Source organism: Phoenix dactylifera, chromosome 1, assembly GCF_051530095.1.
Source record: "Phoenix dactylifera cultivar Ajwa chromosome 1, Ajwa_hap1_PhDact_Kaust_v1.1, whole genome shotgun sequence".
NCBI classification, from domain to species: domain Eukaryota; kingdom Viridiplantae; phylum Streptophyta; class Magnoliopsida; order Arecales; family Arecaceae; genus Phoenix; species Phoenix dactylifera.
The window spans coordinates 34,122,040-34,133,847 of NC_143190.1; positions in this window are offsets into that span (position 1 = coordinate 34,122,040).

Consider the following 11,808-nt stretch of genomic DNA (forward strand, 5'->3'; position numbering starts at 1 on the left):
TGAAGAGTTCATCAACTTGACGTTTCAGTTCAGTGTGTTCATTTGGGTTGAGTCTATGATGGGGAAGATTTGGCAATGACGCTCCAGGAATGAGATCAATTATGTGCTGGATATCACGTATCGGAGGAAGTGCATCTGAAAGATTATTTGGGAAAACAGGGTGAAACTCCTCCAACAGGGGAACTACGGCGGCCGGATGCTCGGCATTTGACTCACATTGTAACTCTAGCCGCAAGGGCGAACATAGGTGAGTGGCTTTCGATATCTTTCATTACCTCTTTCGAAGTAATGATGTGAAGTGACTCATCTTTTCGTGGTGTAGCACCCTTCTTCTCAGGGTCGGGCTCTCTAGGAGGTAATGAATTCAGTATAATTTTTCGACCCTGGAATATAAAGCTACACGAATTTGACCGACCATGAAGTGTGACGTCCCTATCGTATAACCAAGGTCTTCCTAGAATGACTTGATCTACGTCCATCGGAAGGTAGTCGCACCAAATCTCGTCTTTATAATATAGGAATTGAATTGGGACAAGGCATCTTTCCGATACCGAAATGGACGTCTTATCTACCCAGGCTACTTTATATGGATTAGGATGAGGGATAAATTTCAAGCCAAGACGAGAAACAACTCCAGATGCAATAGCGTTGATGCAACTCCCGCTATCAAATAAGATTTTGCATGTTTTACCATTGATTTTAATAAGCGTGTAAAATAGGGAGGTTCTACGCCAATCTTGTTCGGTCTTTGTTTGGACTAGTGTACACTTAACCACCTAAAGCCTAGGGTTTTGGTCATTCTGATCAGTGGGCTCATATTGGGATGTAGGCTGGGCAAACTCTAACCCGGTCTGTTCGTCTCCAAAGTCTTCTACAAAATCTTCGATGTTTGGTTCATAGACTTCTTCGACACATTCAGTCTCCTGGGTTCCTGCTTCCAGTTCAGTCATCAAATAAGTCTTGGCATTACATTGGGACGCGATATGGCCAAACTTTTGGCACCTGAAACACTGGGTTTGGCTTCTTGAGGGCGGGTTGGACCCTAATATGCCTTTTTCTTTATCAGTTGATGTACTTTGAGCAGGCATCGGGAACGGCCTAGTTGGTGTTTGGCTAGAGCCGGGCTGGGTAGGATGGTTGGAGAGTGGTCTGGATTGCGGGAGATAGCTTTGATTAGGTCGGGCTCCTAGGGTAAAAAATCGAGAGTCGGTACGTCTCACTACAGGGACTCGTAAAAAACTATCCACATCTTGAGCCAACTGGTATGCCTGGCCGAGGGTGGTAATGTCTCGGAGGATTAATTCTTTCTGGATCTCCTCGCGGAGTCCTGCCCGAAACCTAGAAAGAGTAACAGTCTCCTCTTCGATTACACCGCACCTCATGTGAAACTCCTCAAATCGCGCAATGTAATCGGCAATAGTTGACGTTCCTTGAGTTAGTTTCTGCCATCTATCCATAAGGCGTTGTCGGTAAGAAAACGGCAGATACTTCTCATTCAGTTTTTCTTTCATATCCTCCCAGGTGGTGATACGTGGAAGCCTCTGGGTCTCACGCCTATGTTCTACGTTATGCCAGTACCAGTGAGCTTGCCCAATAAGCTTCATTTTAGCAAACCATACTTTTCGATCATCAGTCATTTCGTACCACTCAAAATAGTTATCCATGGTTGCTCTCCAATCAAGGTACACACTTGGCTCTAATTGACCAGCAAATGTGGGAGCATCTACTCGGACGGTACGAAGTAGTCGCTCGTCAAAATCGCGCTGGTGATCAAGAGGAAGTTGGTTCCTAGGGGGATGGAAAAAAGCTACAGGTGGTGTGGTCAAACCAAACTCGGGATAAGCTGCGATTGGGGTTGACGGTTCAGGAGTCCTAGGGTGTTGCACTAGAGCACGGATCTCTCGTTTGAATTCGTCTTGATCAGCTCGTAATGCAGCTAATTGTTCCAAAATATCTTGTAGAACTCTGGGGTCCATAGTGGGTAAGGGTTCTAAGAGTCAGTGAGGAGGTACTCTCTACCACTACGGGTTGGCATGCAGGGACTTCTCTAGTTGGTGATATGATATGCAATGCTACAATAAACCCTAACTTACTAAATGCAATGCAGGACAACTTACTAATGCAATCTACTATGAATTCGGAAATCAGCAAATTTTCACAAAAATAACTTAAAATTAAATATTACTAATTTGCACTTTAGTTATTTCAGAATTAAAGTAGAAAATTAGTCACTATAAAAATTAGGTTGCAAACACGTTTTACAGTCATTCAAAGTCCTAAAGTAATCTGATCTATGGATGTTGAGAACTATCCTGTCGCTAAGGTGTGCTAATTTAATATTTAGATTTAAATGGGGGTAGGACGGGTGTGGTGGTAAATGTTCTAGGTTTTGCAGTTTGACAATAAAATAAGTTTCAAGATAGGACTGTCATGCAAGAGAACTAGAACATAATTAGATAAACAAGCCCAAAAGAAAGAAGAACCTGTTACCTGTGGCGAATGCAGTCAACTGGAAGCGTCCGTTGTAGAGTCTTGAACACAAAGTTGGCGCTGGGCAGAGCTAGCTGGAACTGTGGATCCGGATCTGCAGCCAAAAAGGGTTCTTGGGCTCCTGGAATGGACTGACGAAGGGCTGGATCAGGCCTGAGATAGGACCTGTGGCTGCTTGGGCCTGGGCCGCGCTCAAGGATTAAAATGGGCTTTGGCCCGTAGCGGAGAAAAGTGTTGGCGGCCTATGGAGTGTGATTGGGCCTGAGGAACCTGCAGAAAACAATGGGCTGGGCGCGTGGGTGTGGGATCGGATGAAGCCCACAGTGGAATGGGAGACTTCAGAGGAGGGTTTGGGGTTTTTTTTTCCTTTGGTGGGTGGGTGAACGAAGATGATGAAGGGAGGGTGGTTTGGTGCTTCTCGGCGGGAGGGAAAAATGGCAGGCGGCGGTCGGTAGCGGTAAGGAGGAGGGGCGGAGCTGCGGTGGCGTGCGACGGCGATGGAGAAGCGGCGCGGCTCGGTGGGGGGGGGGAGGCGGTGAAGTGGTAGTGGAGGCGGTGGTTTTGCAGCGTGCGAGTAGAGGGGGGCAGCGGCGAAGCAAGGAGGGGAAGGAGGCAGCGGTGGTGGCAATTGGGCAGTCGCGGGAGCGGCGGGGACGGTGACGGCGAGGCAACGCGGCTCGGTGGGGAAGGAGAAGACGGGGCTCAGGCGATGGCGGATCTCGGCTGCGGCAGGAAGCGGCACGAGCGGAGGCGGTGAAGGCGGAACGACTAGAGGCGGCGCTGCAGGCTGAGCTTGGCGACGGCGGCGAAGGAAGCGGCGGAAACCCCTAGGGTTTCCTTTCGGCAGAAATAGAGGTTAGTTTTTTTTTTTCCGGGAACACGTGCCGGTCACGTGATCCTACGGGATTTTTTTTTTTGAACTTTAACGGGTTTGGGTTATCGGGTTCGGGTTTCGAATGAAACCCGCTCCGATAACTGTGAAACCCAGCATGTGCAGATCACGTGCCAATTTTTTTTTTTATACTTGTTGGACCCGGGTTACCGGGTTGTGGGTAACGAGTTTAGGACTTACCCGTTACCTGATCTCTTCTTCGACCTCCCGACCGATTCGGGAGGCCGATTCGGTCGCTTCGGCGGTGGTTGCGGAGCGGCCGAACGGAACGGCGACGGAGCTCGCAGCCGTGGCTCCATGGTCGGCGGCGACAGGCGGTGGCCGGTCGTGGTGGCGGCCGGGATTCCCCCGTGCGCGGTGGTCGGCGGGTGCGTCGACAGTGCCGAGGGACAAGGCTGAAAATAGATCGGCGACGCTCTTCTTCTTTCTGGCAGCGGGAGTCACTCATGGCCCTTCGACACGCTCCGGTGTCTGTGGTCGAGGTACGGCGTAGACCTTGTGCGCCCACAGGAATCCAGGGATCCAGCGACGCTCACCATACACCGGCTGATGGTGGTTGCAGGTGGTGGGAGCAGCGGCGACGACTAATGGCGGCGGCAGGATCAAGTGCGACGACGGGCAGGGAGAATCCGGCGCAGGGACTATTACCCTTTCTTCTCTCTCGGCTACAGAAGTTTTTTTTTTTTATCTCGGTTTGAAAGAAGTAGCCGGGAAAAGAGGAGAAGGAAGTGCCCAACACAGTCTTCACAGGAACTGATGATCTGGATCGGACTTTGGCAGCAAGAGCAAAGTCTCTTGCTCTGATACCAAGTTGATGCAGCACTACGATGGGGGAAGGGTGCTGTAATGACCAATGAAAACCAGAAGATAGGGGAAAGGAAGAAGAGGAGGAGAGGAAGAGAAGAAAAGGGGAAAGAGAGAAAGAGAGGAGAAGAACGTAGAGGAGAAAATTTTTAAACCTTCATTAACCCCTAATCATGAAAATAGGTCCCAATATATAGGGCCAAAATACACAATTTGCATAAATCCCCTTACACAGAAATAAATCCTAATAAACCCACAAATAACACAAATAATCCACAAATAAGCCCTAAAATGCAAATAAGCCCAGAAATAAAATAAACCACAAAGAAATCCTAAAATGCAAATAAATATAGAAATAAAAATAAACAAATATGCAAATAAGATGGGGACCTAGCTGATGTCCCCATCATTCTTCAAACTTATTTATTCTTTTTTCATCAATGTTGATAATCTTCTTCAAGCTTTTCCTTATTTTTTCATCTTGAGTAGGGATGAGGCAAGAGATGCAAAGTAAAAATGAAGATTCCAGTATTCTCCTCAAACAAGGTTATAAAAGAAATTGTACAAAAAATTCTAGCCATAATTATATTTTTGTGAGAAAAAAAAACTTTTGCATTTATATACCATCTAGATCTTGATATAAATTGCAGTCTTTTCGTGAAACAATTATCTTAGACAACAAAAATCTAATATCCGACACAACTATAACTTTTAAGTATCATCATATCCTTACTAATATTCTCTATTGTTTAATTAAACCCTGATGCATCGCCTGGCTTGCTTGCTTGTACACCATTAGACTTGCGAACTAAAATCAAATCCTAGATAAAAATAAAAAGTTCCAAGTCACATCTGGGGACCTCAAGAACCTATATAAGCTCAAACAACAAAAAACAGAAATCTTACTTGGAAGCGTTTTATTGTTGGACCATCTTTTTTTGAGGATAATTGTTGGACCATCAAGAGAATTAAAATCCAAACGTGTACTGCTAAACACAATGACCACCAAGCGTGATTCACATCTTGAGGGGCCCACAACAAAAAATCTCGCTACTTTCGGCGTGTCCGCAAGAGTGGTCGGTTTTTTTTTTTTTTTTTTTTTTTTTATTAGATCGGCGACTCACATATATCGGTTAAGGATGTTGTCCAAAGAGTCAGAAAGTGAAAGAGCCTGCAGAGAAGACAGGACAGAAGTCTGGTCCACCCAGATAAACTTACATAGAAGGTCATCCAATCGGCTGCACTGTTGGCCTCTCCGTAGACATGAGTAGTTCAATGGAAAGCGCATTCATTTCATAGACGGCGAATATCGTAGAGCAGTCGCATCCCTCCATCAGTGCTCCCGGGCCTCTGGATCTCCTCGATCACTGTGGCGGAGTCCTCCTCAAGGATGATGCAGTATGCTTCTAGTACTTGTCTTGCATAAGACACAACCTTCCATGTTGCTCTAATCTCGGTGCTGTCGACGGACTGATCGAAAATATGATGACCTCCGATCACCACTAATCTAGTTTGTTGATCTTTGATAGCAAAATAGGTGCCATAACAGCCATTCTTTTGGGTGCTACTGTCGAAGTTTATTTAAAAAAAAAAATAGAATGCGAGGGCTTTCACATAATGAGAGCTCCAGATTAGCCGGGTCAACCCAAGAGACTATGCAGTGATATCAAGGACGTTTGCAGCATGAAGCAGGTGCAGTGATGTCGTTTTGGAGGTGCGGTGACATAACCATATCCTCGTCTCTTTTCCCTGATTCTACCATTTTATTTCGGCACTCAGCAGCTGCTGCTCTCAGGAAGTGTGTTTTTTTTTAAAAAAAGGGAAAAACCCAAACCCTGACCTAAGCTAAGCCTCTGTTTGGGAGTTTTGGGGAGAAAAAAAAAAGAAAAAAAAATTTTAATAAGGAGGAAAAAGAAAAAAAATAGAATAGAATAAACTTTCCTTTCTTCTTATTTAGAAGTTTTAGGAGGAAAGAAAGTATTTTCCTTCTCTTGTTTGGAAGTTTGGAGAGAAAATAAAAGAAAGCTCCTCAGATGGTATTTTCCACCTAGGAGCTTCCACCCCTGAGCTTCCTCAAGGTCAATTTTGATGGGTCTGTGCTAAATGGCGGCACGCGAGTCGGTGCAGGTTTTGTCATACGGGACCCGCACTCCAGGGTAGTGGCCGCATGCGGCTGCCAGTTGTTCGATACATCGGTTCCGGGAGTAGAGCTACGTGCAGCCTGGGCGGGTTTTTGACATGCGCGGGCGGTGATGCGGGCCAGCTCAATTATTTTGGAGGACGACTCGGTCACTGTCATTGGGTGGATCCATAGGGGGTCGAGGGGTGAGAGCACAGACCACCCCTCGATCCGCGATATAGTCAGGATGATGAGAGATGGGGGGCCATCCAGGCCAAGCATGTATTTTGGGAGGCCAATGGGGCGGCTGATTGGGTGGCCGCCTATGCGGCCTACCACTCTGAGTATGTCCTTTGGTCGGAGGAGGGGGAGCTGCCACTGGCATTTCGCGAGTTATTGTATTTTGATCTTATTGGGTGTATTTGTACATGTACTGTATAAAGCACCCGCTGTTGCCCAGATAGACAACCCAAGAGGGGGGGTGAATTGGGTTTTAAAATAATTTAGCTATTTAAAACGTTGTGAATGACTAATTAAAACTATTGCAAGTTGTTTAATTAATTGCTATGTGCTGTGAGTGATATGAGAGGAAGAAGAAGAGAGACAATCAATCACAAACACCAAGTTTTATAGTGGTTCGGAGCTAACCCTTGCTCCTACGTCCACTCCCCAAGTCTCACTTGGGAATTCACTATAACCCCCTTGGATTACAGCCGGTTGTTTTCCAAGCTCACAACCAAACTTGTTGTTTTACGAGCTCACAACGAACTCGGTCGGTTTTCCCAGGCTCACCGACTAGAACCACCCCGATTGTTTTCCCGGGATCACAATCGAACCCTTACACACGTTGGTTTTACACTCGGCTCACCAACCAACCTCAATACCCTTGATTCAATCCCCCGATTGAACCAAGCAGATACAAGTTGTAAATAATATAGACAAACAGAAAACTAAGCTTCTCAAAAGCAGATGGAAAACAATATAATCTGAAAAGAGTTTTAAAGCCCTCAAACGCTTTTAAGTTGGAGAAGAGGAATGGCTTCTTAAACTTCGGGTCTCCTCTTGAATGTGTAGTCGACTTGAATGCAGGAGGAGGATTCTTTAATTGCTGGGAAGATGTAGGTGGATGCAGTTAATGCAGCTCTTCCCTCTTTTTTCGTTGAAGAACAGGTTGCAGAGATTGAATGCTTGAATACTTGGAGTGGAATGGTTGTTTTCTACTTTGCTACAGTCTTCTGTGGCTATTTAAACCAACCCCCACGGAAACTAGCCGTTAGACACCTTTTTCTGCCCGTTCTGCACACTCTGCACAGCCTGACAATGTGTCCGTTGGTGGGTTGGAGTCGACTCGCGCGATCAGGAGTCGACTCGTCTGTAGCGGGAGTCGACTCATACTTTTCCGGAGTCGACTCGGCAACTGTTCCAGATTTGAATTAAAGTTGCCTTCGCGACTGGGAGTCGACTCGTCTTGACCCAGAGTCGTCTCGCCAACTTCTGGAGCTGACTTGGCTTTCTCGGAGTCGGCTCATCCCATGGAGTCCGTGGATTTATTTTTGAATTTGGTCCACTCGAGTCGACTCGTCAATCCTGGGAGTCGACTCAGCGCTCAGAGCCCGAACTCCCTATCTTCTGTCTTTTTGGCTCGTCCAGTCTTGGAGTCGACTCGAACTTCCTCGGAGTCGACTTGGCTCTCAGTTTCCGAAACTTGGTCTTCTGCCTTTTTGATGTGAAGCTGCCTTGGAGTCGACTCTAGCTGTCTGGGAGTCGACTCGAATCTCAGAGGCAGTAACTTGGTCTTCTGTCTTCTTTGTGGTCGCGGAGTCTCGGAGTCGACTCGCGTATTGCGGGAGTCGACTCGAATCTCAGACCCGAAAACTGCTCTCTGACTTTTCTGCCTGTGACTCCTTGGAGTCGACTCATACTTCTCCGGAGTCGACTCGGTAAACATTGGAGTCGACTCGCGCACTTCGGGAGTCGACTCGCTGACAGGTTTTGAATTGAAGCTTTCTGTTCGTCTGTCTGTTCTCAGTCGGAGTCGACTCGTACCGATCCGGAGTCGACTCGAGCCCGTGCCAGTGAACTTGATACGCTTGGAGTCGACTCGTGATACTCTGGAGTCGACTCGAGTCTCAGACTTTGGTTCAAGCTGACTTCTTAACTTATCCAAAATACTATGAACCAAGTCTAGAGACACTTAGAGAAGATTTTCACTGAAAACACTTAATTGAATTCATTAGTAAACAAGAAATATACTCAAATGCTTTGAGCTCATCAAAATCAAATAGGGTTTTAATCAATCACTCCACAATCTTCCCCTTTTTGATGATGACAAAACATTGAGTATATGTAAAGTGAATTGCACAATAAACAATGAAATAAAATCCATAAATGAATTCAAATGTCTGGTAATTCAATTTATCCAAGCTTGAAAGGAGTGAAACAGTAAATTTCGGAGTTAAAGCTCCCCCTTTCATTTGGAATTATATAAGCCTTCATATTATGCAATCAATTGTTTGGCTTATATATCTTTAATGATTTAGCTTTGTTAAAATTTCAGATTCTCCCCCTCAACATATGCATTCTACTTTGTTTTGATTCTTTGAATTTCCTTTTAATGCTTTGAAGTTTTTGAACTGAAATTTTGGTTTTTAGAGGGAAAATCTGTCAATTTGTTCTTGAGTAGGATTCAGCTAATCTCCGAATATCCCTTGAATAGATTCTGGAGATTACTCCATTAGGAGCCCCAAAAGAGAGATAATGAGCCTCGAGGTACCGAATCCACTTAGAACAAATTTGTGTGTTTTAAGAATTTATCTTTTTATTGATTTCCATTGATTCCTTTTACATATTTTATGCATATTTCTCCCCCTTTTACATATTTTATACATATTTCTCCCCCTTTTTGTCATCATATCAAAAAGGAGGTAATCAGAACACACAATCAAACATAGATCAAAAGGCACAGTATTGAAGAAAAATGCGGCTACTCATTGTATTAATTTGTATGTAAGTACATTTCAGAATACAATAAGTAAAGCAAAACAATACATGTCAAAATAAAACACAAAAAGTAGCTATGGTCTCCTCGAGGATGTAGCTCCTCCTCTCGAGGATGTGGCTCCTCCTCTCGAGGATGTGTCTCCTCGAGGCATGCGCTCCACGAGTGATTGGACCGCATTGGTGACGTTCTCGAGCTGGCGAATGATGGCCTGGATGGCCCTGCTCTGTGTCGTATCCAGCTCGAGCACCGACTTCTGCAGTCCGTCCAGCTTGTCGATGAGCACATTCGACAAGCGCTCGGCCCCCGCGGTAGTGGTGGACATGTCACGGCCGATGTCATCCCGCATCTGTCGAGTGGTGCTCGTGACCTCACCCATGCTATGGAACTGGGCCTGCATCAAGGTCCTCATGTTGTATATCTCTTGCCGCACCTCAGCCGTCATGTCAGTCACAGCTGTCAGGGAAGGAACCAACGCGGAAGATGTGGGCGCAGGAGAGGGAGTAGGCATCGAACCTCGGAGCTCCCGAAGCAACTCATCCCTCAGATCTCGGACTATCTCCTGCCGCAGCTCCCGGAGCTGCTCAGGATCAATACGGACCTCCATGGGTGGTGGAGCCGAGGAGGAGGGTCCGGCGGAAGTGGTAGGAGCAGAAGTGGGTGGAAAGTCTGGTATGTCAGGAAAGTCAGAATCGGGCTCAGGACTGGAGGAAGGTCTGGTGGTCGTGTGGTGATGGATGACTTCCTAACCCAAATCCCCTCTCTCTTCCGAAACCCCATCCTGTGTAGGGTCCCTGCACGCATGCGATCAGTCCATCGCAATGCGCGAAAGGGTTCCCCCTCAGGGATAGGAATCTCGTACTCCCTAAATAATAATGTGAAGACCATGCCGTAGGGTAGGGTGAGCCTAGGTCTGTCTAGTGGCTCACACATGTATCGATATATGAGTTTGGGGAAGTTGATTGGGGTGTCATGAAGCATATAGAACATGAGAGCTAGGTCTCTCTCAGATACAAAGTCAAATCTCCCGGTCTTAGGGAAGATGGACCTAGACAATATACTCAAGAGGATCCGCATCTCAATCGGTAGTGAGCTAGCGGATACCTCGTCTATGGGTGACTGGGGTGGATGCCCTAGAACGGCCGTAAGGGCCTCAACCCTGTCCTCAGGGTGTGTGGGAGCCACCCCTACTAGTGGAAGGTGGAGGATGTGGGCAATAAGATCCTCCGTAACGAACAGAGGGACACCGGCTACTGTGCCCTCGATACCCCCATCTCTCCGATGGACGGTACCGTAGAACTCTCTAATGAGCCCTGGATATGTGGGGAGATCTAAGGTGAGGAAGTACTCTAAGCCCTGGGCCCTGAGTCTATCACCTATAGTGAACCCTTCCCGAGAGAGATAGTCGAAGTCGACATATCTCCCGGTGGTGACGGCCTTCCCGGCTAATGGCCTCGCGGGAACCGCCCTAGGCGGGGAACGAGCCGGAGGTTGTGGCCTCGCGGGATCGTGCCGAGCCTTGGAGCGCCGCTCGGGACCGGCCTCGGGTCGGGACCTCTTCCGGACTACGGTCTTACGCGGCATAATGACCTAAAATGGGAGGAAAACCTAATGAACGGTGAAGAACCGACGGGAAAGTCTTGGGGACAACCGGGGACGACCTAGAAAGGGAGGAAAACCCTAGGGGACGGTGAAGGGTCGACGGAAAAAGCCTTGGGGACGACCTAGGAGTCGGCTCTAGGGCTTGTGAACAGTGGCGGCTTGAGAAAGAAGTGTTTTCGAAACGACAAAGTTAGGGTTAAAAAGTCGGATCCCGACTGCGAGTCGACTCGACCTCGAGTCGACTCCAGAATATGCGCGAGTCGACTCTCCTTATGCGCATGTAGACCTCGAGTCGACTCCCGACTATATGTGAGTCGACTCCCCCTCAGCTGTCATCTCTGCGAGTCGACTCCCGCAAATGCGCGAGTCGACTCTCCCTCAGGAGTCGACTCTGAAACTTACTCGAGTCGTCTCTAACTTTGGCACGCACCTAAAAATCATGCTACATTCGTGCCAAATGAGGAAAAAACACTAAAGTATGATCTGATTTGATGATCAGTGAAAAGAAACTCTATTTTAACCACAATCTAATCATCAAAATCAATGAATCTAGTGGAAACTACCACTAGGATGGATCAATCACTCCTAATCCCCTCCTAAGCACACTAAACCTCTCTTCACTTAGGGGTTTTGTAAAAATATCTGCTAATTGATCATCAGTACAAACAAATTGGAGTGTCACATCACCATTCAATACATGATCTCTTATGAAGTGATGTCTTATCTCAATGTGTTTAGTTCTTGAATGCTGAATTGGATTTTTAGTTAGATTAATGGCACTTGTATTATCACAATTAATGGAAATTTTATCTTGTTTAATGCCATAATCTTCTAGTTGTTGTTTAATCCACAAGATTTGAGCACAACAACTCCCGGCTGCAACATATTCAGCTTCAGCAGTAG